The sequence below is a fragment of the Protopterus annectens genome, chromosome 5.part0 (assembly GCF_019279795.1).
Source record: "Protopterus annectens isolate FY-2018-M chromosome 5.part0, PAN1.0, whole genome shotgun sequence".
Taxonomy (NCBI): Eukaryota; Metazoa; Chordata; order Ceratodontiformes; family Protopteridae; genus Protopterus; species Protopterus annectens.
The window spans coordinates 1878670847-1878696998 of record NC_056735.1 but is presented as its reverse complement, the minus strand read 5'-3'; the positions used below and the strand labels follow the sequence as shown (position 1 = coordinate 1878696998).

The 26152-nt window shown below is 40.7% G+C and overlaps 1 protein-coding gene across 3 annotated transcripts in view; it reads right to left on the bottom strand.

Annotated features, from left to right (window-relative positions):
• The window catches only part of AKAP11 (A-kinase anchoring protein 11), a 1036012-nt gene that overhangs the window by 268777 nt on the left and 741083 nt on the right, over positions 1-26152 (bottom strand). The window lies entirely within an intron of this gene.

The following is a 26152-nucleotide window of genomic DNA, read 5'->3' as shown; positions in this document are numbered from 1 at the left end:
TTTACAAGAGGGGCGGGCAGTTTCAAGGCCACTAAGATAACTGAAGAGCAGAGTCAAAATTTCTAGTTCAGTTAATATTCCTGCAACACACAGTTAAAATCAATTTAAATACTGTATTTTTTTGAAAAAAAAGTGCAGATAAAGGTACTTAAATTCTCTTATACGTCCAGTTGAATACAGCAAGTTCTTAGCCGGCCAAAGCTGAGGTTTTTAAGCAGAAAATATTTCACACTGTACCACTTAAATAGGCAAGGACAGGAAATCAAATTATGTGGCTACCCCCACACCTGTAATTAATAGCAAATAACAAAATTCAGCAAACAGTGACTAACTTCCAGTTCAGTTAATATTCCTGCAACACACAGTTAAAATCAATTTAAATACTGTATTTTTTTGAAAAAAAAGTGCAGATAACGGTACTTAAATTCTCTTATACGTCCAGTTGAATACAGCAAGTTCTTAGCCGGCCAAAGCTGAGGTTTTTTTGTGTTTTTATTTTTTTGTTTTTGAGGTCAGAGGTATTTCAATATTTGCTTGTGCTTTTTCTAATAAAAATGTTAAACTACTGACCTTTCAATAAACAAAATGTGGACCTTGCCCTAATACATCAGTCAATTCCTTATTTCCAACTAAAATCTTCCAATTCTTAGTTAATAAATCTCATAATGTAACTATCAACAGCAATATCCAACATAAAAGCCATTACTGATATTAATACTATCATTATTTTGTTTTTTAATTGTGTATGACAACACTCCTCCTTTCAAAATTGGAAGATATCTAGTGTTTCTAACCTCCATAACATCTCTTACTGTCTTAACTAGAACATCCCCAAGGTAAACTCTTTGAAGAAATAAACCTTTTATAAAATTAACTTCATCCATTGAGATGCCCCCTGCGCTGGCCCAGTAATCAAGGAGCCTCAATCCTCACCAGTAACACCAGTGAGGGATGCGCAAATTGGGAGGATGACAAGTACACACACAGTAAAGTACAATTTCCCTTAAGAGCGCACACAGATCACAGTCAGTCTTGGGGATGTTTCTCCAGATCCCCAATAAGACTCCCCACTGGCATGGTTATAGGGTTAGGATCTCAGCTGAGTGGTCAAACCAAAACCTCCAACACCTTCTTTGTCCAACCAGTGCTTTGTGTCCCTGCCAAAGTAGCGGACACACACACACGCTTTGAGATTTGATTTATATATAGACACATAGACACCCCTGGGGAAGGCTGGAACAGGTCCACTAGCTATGCCCCCATCCTGCCCAGATTATAAGGTAGCAATCACTGCAACCAGCAACCCTTACTTACCAGCTACTATACAAGGCCTTTACAAAGGATGACCAATTCTACTGTGTAATGTTACTATTATCCAAATGGTAAGTGTGACCAAAACTTTTATGGCTATTTAGGACTGGCCTATACAGTGTCACCAAATACATATGCAAGTACTTTAAGAGCTTAAATGTCTCTAAACAAACCAGCCACAGTTAAAAGGTGTAAATATATTTAATGATAAATTAAAAGCACAAGACAATACTCAATAATAACACAGTGACGACAGAGTTCAGAATCACAAGAAATATTTTAAAACAACATTGCTGGACGGTCTCAAATAAATAGAGAAAACATCTAAACTAATCTTTACTGTATTCCTATCTATATCTAAGAAATAGTATGCCCTAAATAACTTGCATACAGAGCAAGACAAGTGCTGATGAGAGGATATTGTCAGATCTAAAGACAAATACAAAATGCACAGACTCACTCTCTGAGATAGTTCTTAAATTACTTTCAAACATTACTGCTGGGCTATCTCAGATTACATAATTCTTTGTCACCTCTGCCTTCAGTTCCCAGGCGAACGGAAGCTTAAAATTTAGCACCTCTATGTCAAAAAAAACTTCTCTCTCAGACGTTTGCCTGCAACTGGAAGTCGTAAAACATTTAAACACTTTTACCTTTGAAACCTGTAATACGTCTGTTTTCAGACAATAGAAAAAAAAACTCCTGTCTCTCTGCATTAACTAACTTTACAGTACAGTCGTAAACAATTTCAACTTATTTTCTTAGAGTTTCGCAAGTTAACTCTGTATGTTCCAACTTCTACCATGAAAACATACATTTGCACAGGCATACAGTTTATACACATTTCAGCTCTTTTCCCATAGGGTCCACTGTGGTTACATTCTTTAAAGCTCAGCACATAACATACAGTTTAAAACACACTTCTGCACCAGCAGTTTAATACACACACAACATATAATTATCTTACATTTGTAAGACAAGCCTATGGATCATATTAATATTCACAAATGACATAAAATTATTTACAATATTTTAGCTAGCTGGGCTGGCAGCCTCACTATTCTCCCCCCTCCCTTATGAGGACTCAAGCTTTTTCAAGTGACCCTTGAAAAATGTTGCTTGAGAGGGTTCAGCCTATCTGGGAATACCTTACCCCATTCACTGTCTTGAGAGCCCATCTGCATTGGCACCGCTAACCCTACTGTGGTGCTGTGCTATCATATAATATGCTGCAACCCTGGACTCCACCTTAGTAACATGGCATTTTGATGACTGGCTTGATGTAGCCATGTTAAGGGACTGTGGTCTGTAAATACAGTAAATTTCCTTCGATACAGATACGCCTAAAGTTTCTGCAGTGCCCACACTATGGCTAGACATTCCTTTTCTACAGCTACATAGCATTTCTCCCTGGGTTGGAGCATATGACTGAGATAAACCACTGGGTGCTCTTCTCTCTCTGAAGAAATCTGGCTAAGTACAGCCTCCACCCCATGGCTGGAAGCATCCACCTGCACAACAAATCCTTTGCTATAATCTGGACTGGCTAACACAGGGGGTCCACCCAAAGCCCCTTTAATCTTTTGGAATGCCTGCTCACATGCTGGGGTCCACACTACGTTACCTGGCCTGTTTTTCCTTGTCAGGTCTGTGAGGGGAGCAGCTATGGTATTATAATTGGGGATGAACTTTCTTAGTACCCTGCTGTCCTGAAGAGTGCCCTCACCTGCTTTTTGGTAACCGGTTTAGGCCATGCCTGAATGGCTTCCACTTTGGCAGGTTCTGGCCTGATATTACCACTCTCCACTCTATGTCCCAGGTAGGAGACCTCTGCCATACCCACCTGACATTTGCTCAGCTTAATGGTCAACCCTGCCCTCTGTAGCCTGCCCAGCACCTCCCTGACATGCTGAAGGTGCTCTTGCCATGAATGTCTGTAGATGGCAATATCATCTAGGTAAGCAAGGGCAAAATCTCCTGCTCCTGCTAGGATATGATCTACCAGCCTCTGGAAAGTCGCTAGGGCATTTTTCATCCCAAAGGGCATCTTTGTGAACTCATACAAGCCAAAAGGAGTCACAAAGGCTGACCTCTCTCTGGTACTGGGAGTCAAGGGCACCTGCCAGTAACCCTTGGTAAGATCGATGGTGGTAAGATACTTAGCCCGACCGAGCTACTCTAGGGGCTCATCTGTCCTAGGCATGGGGTAAGCATCTGACTCGCGTCTATATCACGTTATCAAAAGTTTAATTGAATCAATAAAGGTCGAACTTTATTGATCGATTAAAATCGAATAACGTAAAAAAAAACCTAAATGGCGTAGGCAGGGGGGCAATCCCCCTGGACCTCCCATGTGGGGGACTGCACCCCCCCCCACATCCCCCCTACTTAAATATACCAACTCTGAGATCGCACTACATTGAGGTAAACAGAAATCTCCCCTTATGGAGATTTCTGTTTACTTGCACAATGTTCTTTACTTTTGATATTGTCGTGCCGATAATATCAGACTCGATATTGTCAGCTTACGACAATGTGAAGTAGACCTTCTGACCCTGTGTGACTACTTAATTGCCTGTAGTCCACACAGAACCTGGTGCTGTCATTCTTCTTTGGTTCCAGTATTACTGGGGAGGCCCAGGGACTGCAGGACTCCTGAATTACCCCTAGTTCCAACATTTCCTGCATCTCCTCCCTCAGAGCCTGACTCTCTCCGGCACCCTTACAAGGGGCCTGCTTAATAGACCTTTAGGGTCCTGTATGCACATGGTGCTGCACCAGGTGGGTGCACCCTGGTTTCCCAGTGAACATGTCCCCAAACTCCTGTAATACTGCTCAGATTTCTCAAACCTGGGAAAAGGATAACTGCTGGGACATTGCTACCTTCCAGTGAGGTGTCAGTATGAAGATCACAGTCAGCAGATCTCCCTCAGACTCCACCTGGAATCCACTGCAAATACTCAGCACAAGGACCTCCCTCTATCATGGTAAGGTTTCATCATGTTAACATGGTACAATCGGTGCCCCTGCCTAGCGGTTCCACCATGTAGTTAACATCACTGACCTTCCTTACCACCTTGTAGGGTCTCTCCCAGGCTGCCTGCAGCTTGTTATATCTGACAGGAATGAGAACCATTACCTGCTGCCCTACAGCATCCTCTCTAGCTTGAGCATTCCTGTCATACCAAACCTTTTTCTACTGTTGGGCTTCTGCCAGGTTCCCTTGGGCCAAGCCCATGAGTTCCCTGAGCCTTGTCCTGAGGTTTAGCACATATTCCACAACAGACTCCTTGTGGGATTCACACTCCGCCTCCCACTCATCTCTAATTAAATCTAGAGGTCTCCTCATCCTATGCCCATACAACAACTCAAAGGGTGAAAAACCTGCGGATTCTTGGGAAACCTCTCTGTAAGCAAATAAAAGATGGGGCAAATATTTGCCCCACTCCCTCAAACTGGTCTGCAAATGCCCATGGCATGGTCTTGAGTGTAGTGTTTAACCTCTCAACAAGACCATTAGTCTGGGGAAGGTAGGGACTGGTCTTTACGTGCTTCACCAAACAGTACTTCCACAGATAAACCAGCAGATCTGACATGAAATTGGCACCTCTGTCAGTCAGTACTTCTTTTGAGAAACCTACCCAGCTGAAAATCTCTAACAAAGTATTTGCCACCTTGTCTGCCTCAATGGAGGACAGAATCACTGCCTCAGGGTATCTGGTAGCATAATCTACTACCCCTAAGATATACTTTTTTCCCTGTGCAACTTGGGGTACTCAGAGGCCTCCACAATATCCATAGCTATTCTCTGAAATGGCTCCTCAGTCACAGGCAAAGGCATCAAAGGAGCTTTCACCTTGTCTCCTGCCTTGCCTACCTTTTAGCACTGCTCACAGGTACTGCAGAGCCCTGTTACATCTCTGGAAATCCCGGGCCAATCGAAGTTCTGCATAATACGTCTCTTTGTATGTTTTATGCCCATATGACCTGCAAAGGGAATATCATGGGCTATGGCTAGAAGTGCCAGACAGTAGGCTCTGGGCACTACCAACTGCTGTATTCTCTCTCTCTATCCGTCCTTCACGGGTGAACTCTCTATACAGTAACCCTTTGTCCCAGTATACAGATCCCCCCTTCTCTTGAGAATCAGGTGCCTCCCTAGCTACCTCTCTCAGGCCTTGCAATGTAAGGCCCGACAGCTGAGCCAGTCTTAACTCTCTCTTTGTAACCATTCCCAGGTTCCCTTCCACAGGAAGTTTGGTATCCTCTGACAGAAATGGCTCACTGTCAGCCTGGGTACTACCACTCACCTCTGCCCTTGCAGTCATTCTGTCTAAGGGAGTATCAGTACCCAAAAACAACTGTGGCTCACTTTCAGTCTCACTACTACAGGGTAGCTCCCTCCCTGAAGTAACCACCTCACCAGTCCACCAGGCTACCAAACTCACATGTTTGACTCCAAGCCTGACTGTGTGTAAAGTACAGTTGTGTACACTTACCATAAATGTAGATGTTCGAGTGTATTCACTGTTGTCATTCCATTTGGGTGATCTGCTGGCACGTTGCCCTCAGTCGGCCTGATTAACAAAGTCTTGGGTCCTGCGTCAGTTGCTGTCCCTTCTTCCATGACGTCAGGTCATCAGGGGTATAAAACATGCAGCCAACGCCATTACATCAGTTTTTCTTGCCCTAGATGTCAGGTGCCCCCCAAATGGGGAGCAAAATATATATACATATATATATATATATATATATATATATATATATATATATAAGTTCAAACACAAAAAATATACCTCCAAACAAAAGCAAATACACCCAAAAAGGCTTTTAAGCATAGTAAAAGAAAGGAGAGGTATAGTAAGAGAAAAACAGGGGGCTGGAGGGTGGGTAACCAGGACTGCAACAGTGAATACACTCGAACATCTACATTTATGGTAAGTGTACACAACTTTACTATGTTCTTCGTGTTTCACTGTTGCCATTACAATTGGGTAGAATCCCAAAGCTATGGTTGGGAGGATGGATTTATACAGCATTAGGAGCAGCTATAAGGCCCAGCAGGACAGCAGTGGCAAAGCCAGCTCTGGATTTAGAGAAGAGAGGTAAATGATAATGTTTGGTGAATGTATAAACTGATTTCCAGGTAGAAGCTTCTAGAATGTCTCTGGTAGGAACCCCTCTGAGAAAGGCTGCAGAAGTAGATGCAGCCCTGGTGGAATGAGACCTGATCCCCTTGGGGATAGGTTTACCATGGTGCATGTAGCAGAAACGAATGCAATGGCTTATCCATTTGGAAATAGTCTGCTTTGAAATAGCTTTTGCCTCTGCCCCTGCAGCAAATGCCACCAACAGTTGCTCAGATTTTCTTAGAGATTTCGTCCTATTTAAGTAGAATCTAAGTTGCCTGTGTACATCCAATGAATGCAGAATCCGCTTACTCTTGTTGTGTGGATTGGGGAAGAAAGTTGGCAGATGAATGGTCCAGTTAAGAGCCACACGGGATACCACCTTAGGCTTGAAAGATGGATTGGTCCCGAGAGCCACCCTGTCCGGATAAAAAATAATGAAAGGCTCCACTGCCATAAGAGCCTGTAATTCTGAAATCCTTCTAGCTGAAGTGACTGCTAAAAGGAAAGCTGTTTTCCATGAGAGAAATTTAAGTCTGCAGTAGCAGCTGGCTCAAAAGGAGGTAGAGTGAGTTTTTCCAAAACAAAATTGAGATCCCATGCAGGGGTTGGCACTCTTCTGGGAGGTCTTAAATTTTTGGCCCCTCTGAGATACTGCTTTAGCAGAGGATGAGAGAGGAGGGGAGGTTCATTGTTGTAATGAGCTGAAATAGCAGTGGTATGGATTTTTACAGAAGAAAAAGATAGGCCCTAGTGAAGCATCTCAGTTAAGTATTGTAGAATCTGTGTCAAAGTTAAGAATGAAACCTACAGGATAGTGGGGAGATTTAATTGTGAGACCAACAGTGTGGTCTATTTAGCTTTGTGCCAGAAATGCGCTGCCTTTTATATAGGCAAGACAGAAAGAAAATTAAAGCAGCGCATTTATGAACACATTTATGCTATTAAATCGGCAAGATTTAAATAACGCCCTTGCAAGGCATGTAGAAGAGTTTACAGTTCACTATTTTAAATTTACTATTTTAAATAAAATAACTGTCGACATTAGAGGAGGTCCATGGCAGACTAAATTAGAAATGAGTGAATTGGGTTGGCAAATTCGTACAGGAGCATATATGTTTCCTGGTCTGAACGACCATGTTTCTATTAGTTGTATTTTAAAATACTTGTCTCTGAAAAGATAAATTCTAATTAGTGTAATTTTATTTTTGAGTTTGTAAAGAAGGGTGCACTAGCTATTATAACTTATTTATAATTATTTACAATTTTTATAGTTGTACGTTTATATGTACAAAGTTATTAGTTTTCTAGGATTAAAAAGTTTTGGCTTTTTTATAATTAAATATAGTTAGGAAATGTTGGTAAAGATTTTAAATGTATGGTTAGGTAAAGGGAAAATTAACTTTTTAGTACATACAAAAATATATAAAACTATAAATTTACTTATGAATAGAAAGTGAGTTTTGCTTTGTTTGTTCTTCGTGAAATATATTGGAAGTGTGGTTCTTGTAGTGCAAAAGATTGTTTAGTAATTATTAGTAATTTTTATTAATGATTGGAATCAATTAAGGTTGATTGTTTAATTATCAAAGTTATACAAACCAACTACGAAGTGTTTTGTGTTGTATTGTTTGTCTGATGAAGGAGAGACACTGTGCTCTCCAAAAGTGTTTTTGCTAACAAAATAAAGCAGGTACTGCATTGGGGAAGCGTTCTCAAGCTCTCTTTTTTGTTTTTATTAGTTTGTTCAGTGGTTTTTACTAGTTTGTGAAGAATCTGAGGAATATTGGGCATTACTGTGCTTATTCCTTTTGATTGGTTCCAGGCACAGAATCTTTTCCATTTGTCAGCATAAGATTTTCTAGTACTAGGCCTTCTAGCTTCCAAAATGACATCCATCACTGGTTTGCTGACGGATGCCAAGGGTGAAATTAGTTGATTAGCCATGCTGCAAGATTCAAAATTTGGAGCAGAGTGGGCAGAATTTGGTAGTTCTGCTGAGACAGTAGGTAAGGTGTCTGAGGCAGGTGCCACGGAGGAAGGTGCGACACATTGCGCATGAGTCGGTACCAGTGTTGACGAGGCCAGTCGGGAGCAATAAGAATCATTTTTGGTTTGTCCTGTTCGACTTTTAGTAAAAATTTGGAGAGCAGAGGCAGAGGGGGGAAAGGCATAGATTGAAAGGTTTTTCCAGCTGAATAATAGAGCATCCACTTTCCAAGCTTTTTTGTGATGAATTCTTGTGCAGAATTTGTCCAACTGATAGTTCTGGGGTGAGGCAAAAAGATCTGTGTCTGGGTTGAAAATTTGTGGTATCCAATTTCCATTTGTGTGGGTCCATAAGACTTCTGCTTAGCTCGTCTGCCAGAGTATTTAGCTGTCCTGGTAGGAGTTGAGCTTGTAGTTGTATTTGACAGGTCAAGACCATGTTCCACAAAGCCATACTAGTCTGCAAAGGGGGTAGGAATGTGTACCACATAACTGTGGTGTTTGTCTGTCTTTATCATTAGTTGTCCTGGATGAAGGTAGTCCTTGAAGGCTGTCACAGCATTCTGTACAGCTAGCATCTCTTTCTGATTGATATGTAGGTGCATTTGATTTGGGCTCCATTTGCCCTGAATGCACTTCCCTGCCAGATGAGCCCCCCAAGCATAGTCTGATGCATCTGTTGTTAGGGTTTGGGTGGCAGGGGGTGGAGTGAATGGCAGTCCCTTGTTTTGGTGGCAGACCTCTGCCCACCATAGGAACTCTAGATGCAGGCAAGGTATAATAGGAATCATTGCTTCCAGGCTGTGACAATGTTGATTCCATAAACTTTTTAAGTACCACTGAAGCTTCCTCACATGCAGTCTTGCATATGGAATTAGAAGAATGCAGGAGGCCATGAACCCCAAGGCTTGCAGAATTTATCTTGCAGATAGCTGGGTTTTTGTGGCCACCTGTTTGAAGTAAGTCATCAACTGAATTTGTTTTTCTGGCGTAAGGTAAGTCATCTGGGCAGTTGTATTCAAGCTTGCACCCAGGAATGTAATATTTTGAGAGGGAACCAGTTGTGATTTCTTTTCATTTATGGTGTACCCTAGACAAATTAGAACACTTTTTACAAATGCCAGATGCTTTAGAAGAATGTCCTTGTTTTCTGCCTGAATTAGACAATCGTCCAGGTATAGATATATTTGAATATTTCTTTGCCTGCAAAATGCAATTACTGGTGCCAGGCACTTTGTGAACATCCTGGGCTCAGTAGATAAGCCAAAGGGCAGTGCAGAGAACTGGTAATGCAAGTAGCCTGCTTTGAAGCAGAGGTATTTTCTGTAAGATTCCCTGATTGGGATATGCATGTAAGCCTCTTTTAAGTCTAAAGTTACCAACCAGGCATCTTTGCCTAGCATAGGTAGTAACTGTTGAAGAGTCAGCATCTTGAATTTTGGAATGTCCAGAAATGTGTTTAGAGTGGATAAGTCCAGAATTGGATGCCATGATTTGTCTTTTCTGGGTACCAGGAAAAGTCTGGAATAGAATCCTTGTCCGTTTTCCTCTTCTGGTACCGGCTGAATAGCCCCCATGTTCATGAGGGACAGAATTTGTTTCTGGGCCTCTGCCCACTGATTTGGGGGCAGATCTGGCCATCCGTTTGGGATTGGCAATGTGTGGAAGTGAAATCTGTATCCCTGGGATACTACACTTAAAACCCATTTGTCCTGGGTAATAAGTTGCTAGTTTCATGCATGAAGTGCTAGCTTTCCCCCTAAAGGGGTGGCTAAGAGGTAAGTGTTTAGTGATTGTAGAAGGAAGTCATTGAGACTGCTTACCATGGGGAGGTGCCTTGTTGCCTCCAGATTTGGAGGTGGAGGCACCCCATTGTTTTGTTCTAAAAGTTCCTTGTGACTGAAACCTGGAGCCTTTGGAATGTCTTGATTTGACTTGAGCAGCTAACGAGAGGACTAGAAAATACCAGTTCTTACTAGGCCAGTGTCTACTAAATCTTGGAGGTTGCACTTGTAAGAAATCTTTCACAGTTTGCATAGATTTAGCTTTATCTTCCATTTTTCTTTTAACACTTCTTCAGCCTTATTACCAAAGAGACGGTCCTGTTGTAAAGGGGCATCCAACAATTTTGCTTTAACATGGTCAGGCAGAGTTTGCTCTTTGAGCCAAGCATGCCTTCTTAGCACAGATCCAGTTACCGCAGCCCTGCAAGAGGTCTCCAAGGAATCAAAACCACATTGCAAAGTATGTTTTCCAACTTGTTCAGCTGAATGCAATAAATCCTGCAGTTCTTTATTTTCCACACAGTCAGAGATTAACATCATTTTCTGTTTAAGTAGTCCCATGACATCCTGCTGATATTTAAGCATATGAAATTGACAGTTTAAAGCCCTGATTGCCAAGGTGTAAACCTTCTTACCCCATCTATCCAACACCCTGGAGTCTCTATCAGAAGGGGTAGGATTTTTGGCAGTAGAGGCCTTAATGCCCTTGGGACCCTGAGAAATGGTTTCAGGATCAGCAATAGGGTTTTTGAAAAAGAATTTGTGGGAGTCAGGAACCCTGTAGTACCCGTCTGTCTGACAAGGAGCCTGAGGCAGAGAACCAGGAGCCATACTAGATTCTGAAAATACATCATCAACAAAGTCTAGAACAGGAGGTATAGCCAAAGGCCTATGCTGAGGAAGTAGAAGAAAATCCCCAAGTCTCTTTTTAGATTCAGAAAAATCCTGACTTTCCCAGAGGACATGTTCCCTTAGGCATGTAAAGTTTCCCCAAAAGAAAAATCCTCAGGGGGAGAGGCAGAAGGGATGGAATCCTCTGGATCAGAGTCCTCATAAGTAGGAATAGACAAATCCTATTCATTAGAAGAGTCAGAAAAAATAGAATCCTGTTCAGAAGATTCATAATTAATGTCTTGCCTAGGCCTCTTAGAAGGAGGGGGTTGGCTACCCCTGATCAGAGTAATTAAATCTTCAGCCATTTTTGATCATTTGTAGGCATAGGGGCCTGCACATGTGGCCCAGGTGTCGGTTTTTAGACATAGATTTACATTATGGCCTTAGCTTTGAAGATGGCGTCGGTCTAATATACAAATCTGTAGACTTGAAAACACCCTCAGAAGCCGGTGCCTGCACAGTGGCTTCAGACCCATCTGAGGTAGAGACATCCTCGGGTTCCATAACTGAAGCATCTCGCGGCATACTGAACTCTGAATGTGTCTCAGTAGAGGCCTGCAAATCAGTAGCAGTGGGTATCAGGGGCTGCGAAAGCACCTCACTGAGAACCAGTGACTGGCTTAAGGGAAGCGTCGTCGGTTTTGGACCTCGCCGGTCTGTCTCGTTCTTTGCGTTTTTTAGGTATTCCTGTAGTCAGATTGCTAACAGATGACATTTCTGGACAGTTAAATCTTGAGCCAAAATATTTAGAAGCAAAAATATACTGACGTTTAATCGTGTGTTGATTAAATTTAGCACAAAACTGACAACAAGGTATGTTGTGGTCAGGGCCTAGGCAAGGAATACAGTACAAATGAAAGTCATTATGAGGTATTTGCTTCCCACAAGTAATGCAATTATTAACTTTTACTGACATCGGTAAGGAACAAGAAAAATTTTCCCCAATGGGGTACTTAGCTTTTAGCTGAAGACTTCATTTCTGAAACTCGAAAACGAAAATTTCAGGAGTCGGCCGACCGGCACTTGCGAACTGCTTCTGCTTTGGGCACTGCGCGGCAAGAAAGACTGATGTAATGGCGTCGGCTGCATGTTTTATACCCCTGACGACCTGACATCATGGAAGAAGGGACAGCAACCGACGCAGGACCCAAGTCTTTGTTAATCAGGTCGACTGAGGGCAACCTGCCAGGAGATTACCCAAATGGAATGACTGCAACAGTGAAATACGAAGAACATTTGTATTCACACACAGTACTGCATTACCAAAATCATTTCCTACCAGGACATCTTCAGGGATATCCTCAAACACTCTTATACTTGCTGGTTTCCTTTTCCACCCTCCCAGTCAAGGTGAACCCTAACCAAAGGTAGTTGGAATGGGGTCCCTCCTAAAGCTCTGACTGGAGTAGACTGCCTAAGCAAATAGTACTCCTCTTTAACCATTGCAGGCTTCACAATGGTTAGGTCAGAGGCGGTCTCTTTCTTAGCAATGGCCTCTTTCCCATTCACTAAAATAGGATATAACTTCTTGTGGTTGTCTGGTACATTGTTGCCTCGAGAGAACCTACTGTTGGCATTTTGTCATTGCCACTTACTGGCTCTCCCACCTTGCCTCTGTCGCCATCTATATGCTACATGGCAGCACTAGTTGCATTTAAAACATTTAACCCTAGGTCCTGGATGTATACCCAGACTAGTGGCTTCCCCTGCTACTGGTGTGGACTCTGTTGGGGCAGTCCGGGCTGCCCACCATGGGCTCCCTTAGACCCATAAGCAGCACTGGGTGTCCCTTTCCTGTGCAGTGATGCCCTGCTGGCTAGGCATAGGTCTCCCTTCTTCTCCAATTCATCTTCAGTAGAGCATTGTGTATTAGCTAACCAGGTTCTCATGTCCTCAAGCAAAGTGCTAAGGGCTTGTTCCCTCACCAAAAGGTCTGCCAGCCCTTCAAAAGTGGTGACCTGACATCCACTCACCCACCTATGAAAATAAGTGCTTAGTTCAGCAACATATTCACACACACACACTTTCATCTGCCTTGCGTCTATGCTCACAAAACTTTTTTCAATAAGCTTCAGGTGTTAACTTAAAAAATTCTAGCAAACAATTCTTTATAACATTATAATTTAAACAGCTGGTGTGAGACAGTTTGGAAAGAACAGTTACAGCTTTATCATGGAGTAAGGGGGTCAAGAACCGTACCCAGAGCCCTTGGTCAAAATTATACTGTTTACATACCCTCTAAAATATATGAATGAAACTATCAAAATTATCCCCCTCTGTAAATTGTGGAAGAAATTTACCGACATTTGTTGCTTCTGGGGTTCAGTCACTCCCTTCCTCATTACCTCCATGACTCCGGCAAAGAGTCAGCATTGTCTTTTCATGCTGCCTCTCCTTCCCCGCTCTGTCCAGGCATCGCAGTTTTGCAGTTTCTCGTTTTCCTCAGTCTCGCTGCTGCTGCTATATCCAAACACTTGGCCTCCAACTCAAGTCTCTTAACTCCAGACGTATTTTTAAGTCCTCTGTAGAAAGTTTGAGCTGTCCATTTTCTGAGAGTTGTACATCTTCACGGCCAGTCTGATTGTCCTTCTGGTTGTTATTCTCTGATGCAGCTGTGATTAAAGTTGCAATCATGTCTGCTTTAGTCAGGTTGGCATGCACCAGTCCTTTAGTCTGGCACATCTCAGCCAACTGACTCCTTGTCAGCTTGCCATACTCCTCTGCTGACACGACTGCCTGCTCTCGCTGACTAACTAAGCTAACAAAAAAAAAAGTAAAACAATTGTGACAAACATTGAATGTTCACTGCGTGGCTGATTAACGGTACAAACACCTTCAGTGATCACTGTACACAGGCTACAGGAATTCAATATCCACACCACTACAAGCCAATTAATATGTGATGTGGCTAACTCACCACTGTCAACCAATTAATATGTGATGTGGATATTCCACACTGCTAACCAATTAATATGTGATGCCCCTGCACTGACCTAGTAATCAAGGAGCCTCAATCCTCACTACTAACACCAGTGAGGGACGTGCACATTGGGAGGATGTCAAGTACACACACAGTAAAACACAATTTCCCTTAAGAACACACACAGATCACGGTCATTCTGGGGGGTGGTTTCTCCCTCTTACTCCAGATCCCCAATAAGACTCCCCACTGGCACAGCTATAGGGTTAATATCTCAGCCGAGTGGTCAAGACAAAACCTCCAGCACCCTCTCTGTCCAACCAGTGCTTTGTGTCCCCTGCCCAAGTAGATGACACACACATATACTTTGAGAATTTGATTTATATACAGACACACAGACACTCCTGGGGAAGGCTGGCACAGGTCCACTAGCTATGCCCCCTCCTGCCCAGATTACAAGGTAGCAATCACTGCCACCAACCACCCTTACTTATCAGCTACTATATAAAGCCCTTACAAAGTGGGACCAATTCTACTATATATAATGTTACTATTATCCAAATAGTGTGACCAAAACTTTTAAGGCTATTTAGGAGTGGCCTACATAGTGTCACCAAATACATATGCAAGTACTCTCAGAGCTTAAATATCTCTAAACAAACAAGACACAAGTAAAAGGTTTAAATATATTTAATGATAAATAATAAAAGAACTAGACAATAATCAGTAACTCAACACAGTGACAACAGAGTTCAGAATCACAGGAAATACTTTAAAATAACACTGCAGGACAGTCTCAAATAAATACAGAAAACATTTAAACTAATCTTTACTGTATTCCTATCTATATCTACGAGATGCTATACCCTAAATGACTTAGTTACAGAGCAAGACAAGTGCTGATGAGAGGATGTTGCCAAATCCAAAGACAAACACAAAATGTATAGACTCACTCTCCGAGATAGTTCTTAAATTACTATCAAACATTACTGCTGGGTTATCTCAGATTACATCATTCATTGTCACCTACGCCTTCAGTTCCCAGGCTAACAGAAACTTAAAATTTAGCACCTCTGTGCCAAAACAACTCATCTCTCAGAACTCTGCATGCAACTGGAAGTCATTAAACACTTAAGACCTGTAACTATTTCTGTTTCCAGACAATAGAAAAACCTCCTAGCTCTAGACACCCTGTCTCTTTGCATTAACTAACTTTATGGCACAGTCGTAAACAATTTCTACTTATTTTTCTTAGACTTTTGCAAGTTAACTCTGTATGTTCCAACTTCTACCATGAAAACATACATATATAGTCTATACACATTTCTGCTCTTTTCCATTAGGGTACACTGTGGTTACATTCTTGAAGCTTAGCACATAACATACAATTTAACACACACTTCTGCACCAGTAGTTTAATACACACATAACATATACTTCTCTTACATTTGTAAGACAAGCCTATGGATCATATTAATATTCACAAATGACACAGAATTATTTAAAAAAAATTCTAGCTAGCAGGGCTGGTAGCCTCACAGGCATTAAATGAGAAGCTCTAATACAGTGATCCACAGAAATGTTCTTTTTCATAAAACCCAGATGCAAACTTTTATAATGTAAATAGTTATTTGTAAATGTTTTCCTAAAATCTTGCTGGCTATACTGTTCGTAGTTTCACTAATGTCTAAAATAACATCCAAACATTGACTGTTCTACCTATATTTCTGACAGTAGAACACACAAAAAAAGTTCTAGTTGTTTTTAAATATTCCACAACCTTTGAATGTCATGTTTAGTACCATGCCACACAAAGAAGAGGCCATTAATAAATATCTTATAATATATTTGATGTAAAATGGAGACTTAAAAAAATGATTTCCCCCCACTCCAGAACCGAATTTGCATACAAGGGAGCTACTGTTATTCCCATCATGATGCCTGTATTCAGTTTGAAAAACTTCTTGAATAAAAATAATTTTTATTCAGTATAACATCAATCAAGACTCAATGTAAATTAATCCTCACATTATCAAAATCTGCATTGTGTTTTAAAAAAGAACTCAGATATTCAATAACGTCTTCATTTGGAATACAGGTGTATAATGATGAAATATCTGATGTAAACATCAAATCTTCTTTATTTGGTTTACAATGTCTTATTTTGTCTAAAAAGTCCCATGAATCTACAATAAAATATTTAAAATTGTGTACCAAAGGTTGAAACAGAGCATCTAAATATAAAGAAACACATTCTGTTACTAACCGTTGTGCAGAGGTTATAGGTTTAAAAGGCAGGTCTTTTAAATCTTTGTGTAATTTGGGAATACCAAACATCATTCTCACCCTTGTTTTTTCCACAAATAAAAAAATTATACATGCTAAGATCAACATATTATTGATAAAAACAAATTTAATAATTCAATGTTTGTTTCATCATATTTTAAAATATATCAATTAAATTCATTAACTGGTAAACATTGCCAAGGCAATCAACTGTTCCATACAGCCAATACATTGCTGCTGATTCATGATTACATTTTCCCACTTTTGTCTACCTTCATGAACCTGATGGCTCTAGCAAAGCTTTATTTTCTTCTTTTGTAACATTAAAGAAAGGTTTATCTCATCTTTTACCTAATTTAGTTCTTAAATTCTTGTTCATAAATATTACAATTAGTTTGCAAAGTAAGAATTAATGCAGTATTATAACATAATGGTTTAAGTACATTACCAGAAGCATTTTCTAACAAATAATTAATGTTCAGTTTTCTTGTACACTTTAACTCAATAAGGGTATCAACTAAATTAACTCCATTTGCTTCTTCCTCACATGTCAGCAGCAAACACACACGAGGACAAGGTCAGGGAACTCTCAAGGAAGAGGAAGAAGCAAGACCAGATACTGAATGACATCACGCTGGGGCTAAATGAAATCTCTCAATGTTTTCCTTAAGAACCTGTCTCGCTTGCTCTCATATCACTTGCCTATCTCATCTGAAAGTTTCTTTCTAAGCAAAAAGCACATAGCTATGTATCTTTTGTTCTTTTTTGCTACTTACACTCACTGAACCATAAAGCTATTACAGTTCTGCTGCCATTTATAGGTTCATAGGTAAGTACTTGGCTAGCTGCCCTTGTGGGCCATTTAAAGCCTAGCAAATTTTCCTTTTTTGTACTCAAAATTACTTTTACATAAATGTAAATGTGCCTATTTCACAAGTGATAATTCGATAAAGGTGTTTAAAATAAATAAATTAGACCATTTGGTTATAGACTTGCCATACCCAACCCATGGCCAGTAATTATATATTACCCTGAATGAGAACAACTTGGATCATACCATACATAATTTGAAGGGGCCCATGCATGGGATAAAGCATTTAGGACCTGTACCTGTTTATTAGTAGTACAGCTGCCAGTTTTGTTCTTCTTTCGGCTTTTCCCAGATAGGGGTCGCCACAGCGGAACTCCGGTCCGCTAATGATTGGCAGTAGATTTTTACGGTGCCGAGGTGCCAGCTCGACGCCCAACCTTCAATGAAGGCACGCCCATTCTACGCATGTCTTTCTTACGACACTTGACCGTGGGGAGGACATGCAGACTTCCACACAGAAGGTGCTCCAGCCGAGAATTGAACAGAAGAACCTCTTGCTGTGAGGCGACAATGCTACAGCTGCACAGTCCTGGGGTAAATTTGCTGTTTCCTAACCACATCCACGGTTGACAACTGACAGGGATGAACATTGTTTTATGGGGTTTTTTTCCCCGTTTTGTAGCTGCTTGCTTTCTCCCCTTGGGACCATAAACCTTCTGAACCTTTGCTTAGTTCTGAATGTTATGTACACCTCCAAAATAATGCATAATTTGCACATATGGGAGCAAAGTAAAGAAATGGTCATGGGTACTAGAGGGGCATGTCTTAACCTACTGAGTTAATCACTGTTAAGTAGTTCACCAAATCATATTTGATGTAAAGGTCTGAATAAATTAAGACAGTTCATTTGATGTTAAATGACTGCTGCTGCGCAAACAGATATTTGTGTGAGTACCAAGTATGCATTTCAAATTGTGTATTTTACTGGGTACACGTCTATAGATACTCTGATCAGTATATCCTAACGAGTCATAAATGCACTGCCTAATTTATTGTTAAACTACTGCAAAAAAGAAGATATAAATTAAGACTGGAACAGTATTTCTGCTGGCATGACTAGGCAACACTGATCATTCTGATGTGTACTGCCATTTATGATTGACTTTTTAGCCAAGGTTTTCTAACACAGGAAATACAATGCACTGGCTGACTGAAGGAAGTAAGGTGGGGAAGGAGTTCTGAGACAGAGTCTGAAACTCAATTTTCTTTTTTGGTTTGGAAAGGCTGCATTACCTCAACTATTAGCTCTTACCTCACCAAGCACTTTTAAAGAATTTGTAACACATACGTAAGGAAAGCAAACCTGTAAGAATCACAAATCAGTCACAAACTCCTGCTGATGATTCTCAGACTTGGCAATGTTTCTTATTACTTACATTCTAAGTGAATGGAAGTGTGATCTGATACCAATGACAAGGGCATTATAAGCTCATCAGATGAAACCTCATGATGCATTATGAATTAGAAGCAGCTTTGTTTGCAAGAATATAAGATCATGCCAGCATGCCTGGTCCCATGAAGACATGAAGGGATACAAAAAATTAAAAAAATACTAGTAAGTAGTTACTGAGCTGGAAAGTTTGGACTGCACAGAAAGCAGTGACAAGATTAAATATATATTATATATACATATTCTGTTTGTAATGGTCTTTCAAAACTTAACTAATATGTTCTGTGTGATGATAGGAGGTACTGCCAGCCATGCAAGGAGAAATAGAGTAGTGGATTTGTAACCTATGCCACAGCAGCTAGCTGGAATTTGTAAATAGTTATACGTCATTTCTATATCAAACTGATTTGTATAGAAACTTGTGCTGAAAATGTATTTGTGAGGTTTGCTTGTGTTAAAATGTATCAACAGTGTGCCCTTGCTGGAAGGAAAAGCAATGCACATGCATTACTGTAACTGTTTAAATGTATACATTGTAACAGCATATACTGGAACTGAAAAGGTTAAACTTAATCCACCTGACTCTGAAAAATATTCTTGAAATTAAATTACTTTATGGTTTAACCATAAAGATGTTATCCCAGTTTTGAATGGAGCTAGAGACGCAATTGTATGTGATAGAGAATAGGTTGCAGCTCCTGTAGGAAGAGTGAAATGGTTTTATGACTACCAGGAGATCTGAGCAAAGCTCCACCTGTGTGTATGGTAATAAACAGGTGTTAAAATCCTGTCAGCTTCTAGTGTTGGTAATAGCATGGGAAACAGTCAGATGACTAGATGCGTGTGATTTCATTTTGTAAGCCAAAAATAATATTTAGAAATTAGTAGGAGTTTTGCTCTCAAAATTCTGCTTTGGATCTGACAAGGACCACTCACTTACATTATCTTGCCTTGCGGTAGTAAGTAACTTGACTAGGGAATAGTAATTCTTTTAGATTAGTCAGGAAAATATAGTGGCATTAGAAGTACTGTTTTTCTACAACTGTGTGAAACTTTTCAGTTGGTGCTATTTTTAATATTTCTGTCACTGAAACTCTGATGTTTACTGTAAGTAGACATTTAGTATTTTTCATGTTCTTTTATTATTAAATATATTTAAACTTTTTATTGCAGCTGGAAAATATTTAAGTTTTGGGAGCATTTGCACATATTTTCTTGGTGATAACTCTGGCCACTTCTGAAAATCTTGCTGTTTGGTCAACATTACCACTTGTATTAATATTAACTTCACTCAGTATAACTGGGTACCCTTGTAAGAGCCTTAAAGTAGCTGCCAGGGGTTCTGGTGGGAGTAACAACTACCTTACAGCCTGGGCAGAAGGGGACACAGCAGGTGAATCAGTGCCAGCCTTTCTCTAATGTGTATATGTGTGTGTCTGTCTGTGAGTGTGTGCGCACAAATCAAATCTCAAGGAGTGTGTGTGTGTGTGTGTGTGTGTGTGTGTGTGTATATGTGTGTGTGAGCTGCCTGGAGCAGGGACACACACAGCACTGGTTTCACAGAGAGGGTGTGGGAGGACTTAGCTTGAAACCACAGCTATAAAATTAAACAATACTTTAAACGCGGCTGCTTTTCTCTGGTTTTAGAACTTATTTTGAGAAAGCCACATCTCATAATAACTGGCTAAAGGCAATTAATGTAATGACTTTTATAGGGCTAACTTAAAAAAAAGGGAAGTGCTTTGCTTCACATGGTTTTCACTTAAAGAATCACAACAATAAATGACAACATAAACCTGAGGTATTTTCTCAAGCATTTATTAGAGCTTTTCTGGAAAATAAGCCAAAACTACAGCATGATTATAATAAGGTCAGAACTGTTTAGAACGGTTACGTCAGTCTTCACAGAAGAAGTTTATTCAAGCTATCACATGGATTAGAATAACTGTTTCATGCTGAAGGATTATTTTTGGAAGACTTGGTAGACCAGGATGCACTGCATTTACTGATTTTACTGGAAAGCATGCGTATGCTCTTAAGTTTTATTTTTTTTTCAAGAAAGCTAAGTGTGTCAATAATTGGACTTTTTCATGTATTTCTGCTAGGTCCGGTGCAAGCATTTATCAGATGGGTTAGATTGTTAATAATGTACTGATAGTGGGTTTGTGTATGCCACATCAGTTAATATTTAAGTAACTAAATATAATCAGCTTATTATTCTTTATGACGGCAATGCTTTTAGTGTACTATGAATGAATTTAGAAAAATAGGTTAAGGAATGAATATATCTTAAAGTAATATTTTAGTATGTCTACCGACTAAAACTTGTGTAAATATCCAATTAGGATAAGCAGCTTTTAGAGCATTGTTTTTAGCAATAAGAATTGGGTTAATGTTTACATTGTTATGAATCAGTGTTAAAGCACTCCCTTCTACTCCATAGCTAGATCTGTCATCTGTATACTGATAGTAGTATTGGCCTGTGAAGAGTGGTATCCAACTACCCTTTTTTAACCATGATTCAGAAAGTGCTGTTATTTGTTAAATAATACTTTATTACTGATCATTTATTGTTAATACTGCCAATGTCCATAAAGTTCTACTGAAAAATATTTTGACCAAGGAACTAGACACAAATACTATGCAACTGTAAAACTCTATTCGCAATGGAGGGTTAGTTTGAAAGCCAATATATCTCAACAAAACCACTTTGCTATTCTATGCTATGCTCATTTATAGTAATCAAGCAATAGTCCCAATTTTATATTGTTAAGTTGTTGTTGTGTCTTACGGCTTATCCTGATTAGGGGTTGCCACAGAGGAACTCGGTCCGCTAATGTTTGGTAGTGGGTTTTTACGTGCCGATTTACCAGCCCTGACGCACAACCTTCAACGAAGGCATGCCCATTCACACATGCGTCCACACAGAAGACGCTCTAGCTGAGAATCGAACGCAACAACGTCTTGCTGTGAGGCGACAACGCTACCACAGCACCACTACCGAGGATCATGCAAGGCAAAAAAAAAAAAAAAAACTCAATGGACAATTTCACAGGAGAGTTTTGCTGAAAAAAAACAAGTAATTCTTCAGCTGTAGAGCTGCCTGCAGCACCCTTTAACTTCTGAGTGATGTATTTGATTTTATTCCAAGTATACTTACTTCACCACTGCAAGAAGTCCACCAGGAGTTTAGACTGTGGCTTATAAATGGTTAGAAAAACATTACCCATGTCCATCCACTGCAAAACTGAAGGACTGGTCACCAAAGGTGGCGACAAGTTCGGCATCTGCACATCTCTCAAAGCTCAAGCTTTCCCACTAACTTGCACAATTCCCCTTGCTTCCATCTCTTCTCAAGACGGACTTTGCCAGGACTAAGATCAGAATTATTATAGTTCATATAGATATATCCCATTGGAAAAAATGGATGGCTGAAACGCTGCCATAGAAAAAGGCTTCAGGAAAGGTCAACAAAGCCTGACAGGAAGAAATTAAAGATGACAATTTGAAAGGGGGAAGCAGGGTGAGTTTAAGTAGACAGACATGGATAATGAAGATCTATATTATGGTAAGTGCGTAACTTCTGCAACTTATTCTGCCAGTCCACTTCAAAACTGAAGACCAGAATCCACATCTAAATACCCTGGCTGGCATCATGGCAAAACACCAAAAAGCATGATGGCTCCAAAAGAAGACTTGGACGGAGAGACTACATCTAGCTTATAGTGCCTTGCACAAGTATGCAGTGAAACCCATGTTGCAACAGCACAGACGATATACACAAATAAATTTTGAAAGAAAGCTGATGATGTGGTGATAGATCTTGTTGAATGGGCATTAGGTTTAACTGGAATGGTCTTATTACTAGAGACACAGCAGACGGTAACACTCTCTAATGGCTAAACAGCAGAAGGTACGGCAGTCGGATAGCCATCAAGCCAGTGTAACTTTAGATACTTTCTGGCAAGTTTGTTAGGGGCAAAGTAGAGAAAGAGCTGATAGTGTTTTATGGGGTCTTTTGTTCTTTGCAGGTAGAACTGTTTGACAGCATCAAAGCAGTCTACTATGTACTATTCCTATATCTGAACATTACGGGAAGAAATCTGGCATATTAATGGACTGATTAATATTGACCTCAGATTCTACTGTAGGCATTAAAGGATTGGCTGGGTTACAGAAAGACCCTATCTTTAAGAAAAATTACACAGGAAGAATGACATAAGACAGCTTGCTTACTTATGAAACTAAGACCTGAAATAATGTTTTCTGGGACAGAAATCAGAGATTGATGAAGCTGCCAGTTCAAAGGGTGATCAAGTTAGTTTTGAGTAATGAAACTGAGGTCCCATGGGGGAGCAAGAGCTTAAATAGGAGGTCTTAGAAAGAGCATTCATCTTAGGTTTTACAAACCTTCTGTGCCATAAGGGAAGTAAACCTGAATCCTTTTTAGGAATCAGACATAGCCACCAAATAAACTCTGGAGTCTGCATCAAATAAGGTAGTCAGAAAGGAGAGAACTACAGAAAGTTGAGCAATGAAGTGGTCCAATCCCTGCTGAGTAGCCCAAAAACAGATTTGTTTTCATTTGTCTTTACATGGTTTGCTGGTAAAGGTCTTCTGGGAGGATCTGGGCCACCCTTGGTGGGGATGAAGGGTCTCTGACCATTAGGGAATTAGAGAAAAATTATGTGAATAGTTTTACAGATTGTAGATCCGGATGAGGATTGCCAGACATGTGGGAAAGGGGACCCAGATGAGGTCAAATGAGGAGGAATCAAATCTGTCAAGGCCAAAAGGTGGCTATGATGACTACTGCTGAACTGCAAAACTTGGCTTTTTGTAGAAATCTCATACTATATTAAGGGAAGCAGTACGAAGAAACAGTCACACGACAGACTAGAGCATCCTAGGAAGTTGTTTCTGTGGATGTACAAGGAGAAAATTTGCTGCAGCATTTGATGTTAGATGGAGATGCAAAAAGGTCACAGCAAGGCTTTCTCCTATGATAGAATATAATCCTTGCTGCAACTAGACTGTTCATAGGCCCTATGGCTCTTACAAGCCTAGCCATATTTACTCCGAGTTGCCCCGACTGTGGTGGTTAGGTGAGTGAACTTCGTAGTGGCAAAGGTCTATGATAATTAATACCAACTTCCACTGTACAGGAGGACATAGGCGCCACACCAGGAGGGAATCTCTGGTCAATAATCCATTGATCCAGGTTGCGTTTGAAGAGGGTCAGGGAGGGGCTCTGTTTCACGTGAACTGGTCTCTTTTTCCAGAAAAGCGACTGTCTCTTGGAGACGTATCTGTCTTCCCAGCATGACCTGCTCATGTCAGACACTAGATTAACATTCCTGGAACGAGTGACACTTTTGCAGTTTGATTTACGAATGTACAATATTTCCATCAGGCCCAGGTCAGAGACTGCCCTGTAAGCAAGCACAGTTCACTCCTTAGCAATCTGTAGGAGACAGCATACAGTGACAGGGCTTTCAGTCTTGTCACATAACACTTGTTTTGAGTACCCTGTCATTTGTTGGTGAGAAACTTCTGTGGTCTCTCCCAATTGTTGTAGGTGTCTGGTGAGGGACAAGCAAAAGGGAGCACTGTATTCAATTATTGTTCTGAAGAGGGCTGAGTACAATGGAATTATAACATCCTTAGATGTAGATGTGATGTCTTTACTTATAAGATGTGCGATATAGAAGAATTTCCTTACTAGTGTGGATACGTGGTGGTCAAAGTTCAGATTGCTATCAACCTGAGTACCCAGATCATGTACCACTGGGTCTACACTTAGGGGGGTACTGTCTATAATGTAATTAGCAGGGATGTCAGCTTCCTCAAAGGGAACAACAATAATGCTTTAGTATTTAGCTTTAGTTTGTGGCTTTGGCACCAATCATTTGTCTCCGTTAACCCTTTCTGCAGTATATTAACGTATTTGGGGGACTCGATGATTGCTCAAAATTTGCAAGGGTCAGCGCAACTGGTCAGCCACAGGCCATCCAAGTTTGCCTGGACTTTTGAGAAATAAATTCCAAACAGTAAGGGGGGCCAGCACACAACCCTGTGGTATGCCACTGGTGACTGGCCTTTTGGTAGAAGTGAAGTCACCCACTTTGACAGTGTGTGTCCTGTAGGCGAGCCAGTTGGCTACCCATCTGGTAATGTAGGGGTTAATTCCCAACTGTGAAAGTTTCTCTATAATACCCGAGTGGGGATTATGTCAAATGCCTTGGGCTAGGTCAAGACAGGTGGCATGAACTATCTTTCCCCTTGTCCGGGGCCTTGGTGACTTTCTTGAAGAAATCTACCATGTTTAACAGGCATGATCTATCTTTAACAAATCCGAAGTGGGTTGGGTCCAGAGTTTGGATATTACCTATGTTCTTGACAATAAGGTCCATAACGATTTTTATATGGTCTTGCAGAGGAGGTAGTCAAGCTTATGGGCCTATAATTCCCAGGGTCGGGTGATGGTCCCCCTTTTTGCAGAGGGATTACTGTTGCTGTCTTCCATTCTGCCAGAACATAGCCAGTTTGAAGGCTGTGGTTAAACAGAGATCCAAGCGAGTCCATTAGGTCATGTTTTAAGTTGTTTAAAAGGCAACTTGGGATGTTGTCTGGTCCCACTAATGCCATGTTTTTGGTCCTGGACAACACCAAGATGACCTGCTCTCTTGGGATAATAGGCTGAGGAATAGGAGCATGTACACTTTGGGGAATAACTGGAGGGGACCCTCTGGGAGGTAAAATTTGTTTCAAATATGTCAGCTAGCACATTGGCTATGACCTCAGACTGAGTATGGGTGGTGCCACCTGCAACCAGTTCAGCACATAGCTGTGTACTCCCTTCTAGACTTTGGACATAGTTAAAAAAATCCATTGTGATTATCTTTAGCTAGGGAGGCTATTTTTGCTTCACAATTAGCTTTGGAGGACTTGACAAGATCACTAATTTGTCTGATTAAGCTAGAGAGGCATTTCTTCCTCTGCTGAGCCAGTTTTCTATTGTTCTTGGACATTAGTTTCTTTTTCTTGTTGTATAGCCTGTTTACACTAGGGGTCTACTACGGTGGCTTTTTTTTTTTTTTTTTTTTTTTTTTTTTGGCAAGACCTTGTTTTAATCTAGTCAGGTACAGCTGATTCTATACAACTGCTTAAGTGGTTATACAGCTCTGGATAGAAGTATGTGTTATCACCATTTAAGCGGGCTTTGAAACTTCTTATAATATCACTTAGCAAAAGGTAACTTGTCTTTGAAAAATTCTTAAGCATTTTTGTGCTTGAGGGGGTATCTGGTCTTATAGTTACACTGAACAATACTGATTTATGGTCCAATCTGATCAGGGTGGGCATCTCATAGGGGGGTGCAATGCTCTCCCATGTTAGTACTATGTCCAGGACATTTGAGCCTCTTGTGGGTGTAATGACTAGCTGTTCCAGAGCATTTGCACCGACAAAGTCCAAGAACCTCTAAACCAGCATGTTTGTGGTCATGTAGGTTTCCTAGTCGACGGAAGGATAATTAAAATCACCCATGAGTAAGTGGCTGGGCTGTATGACTAGTGA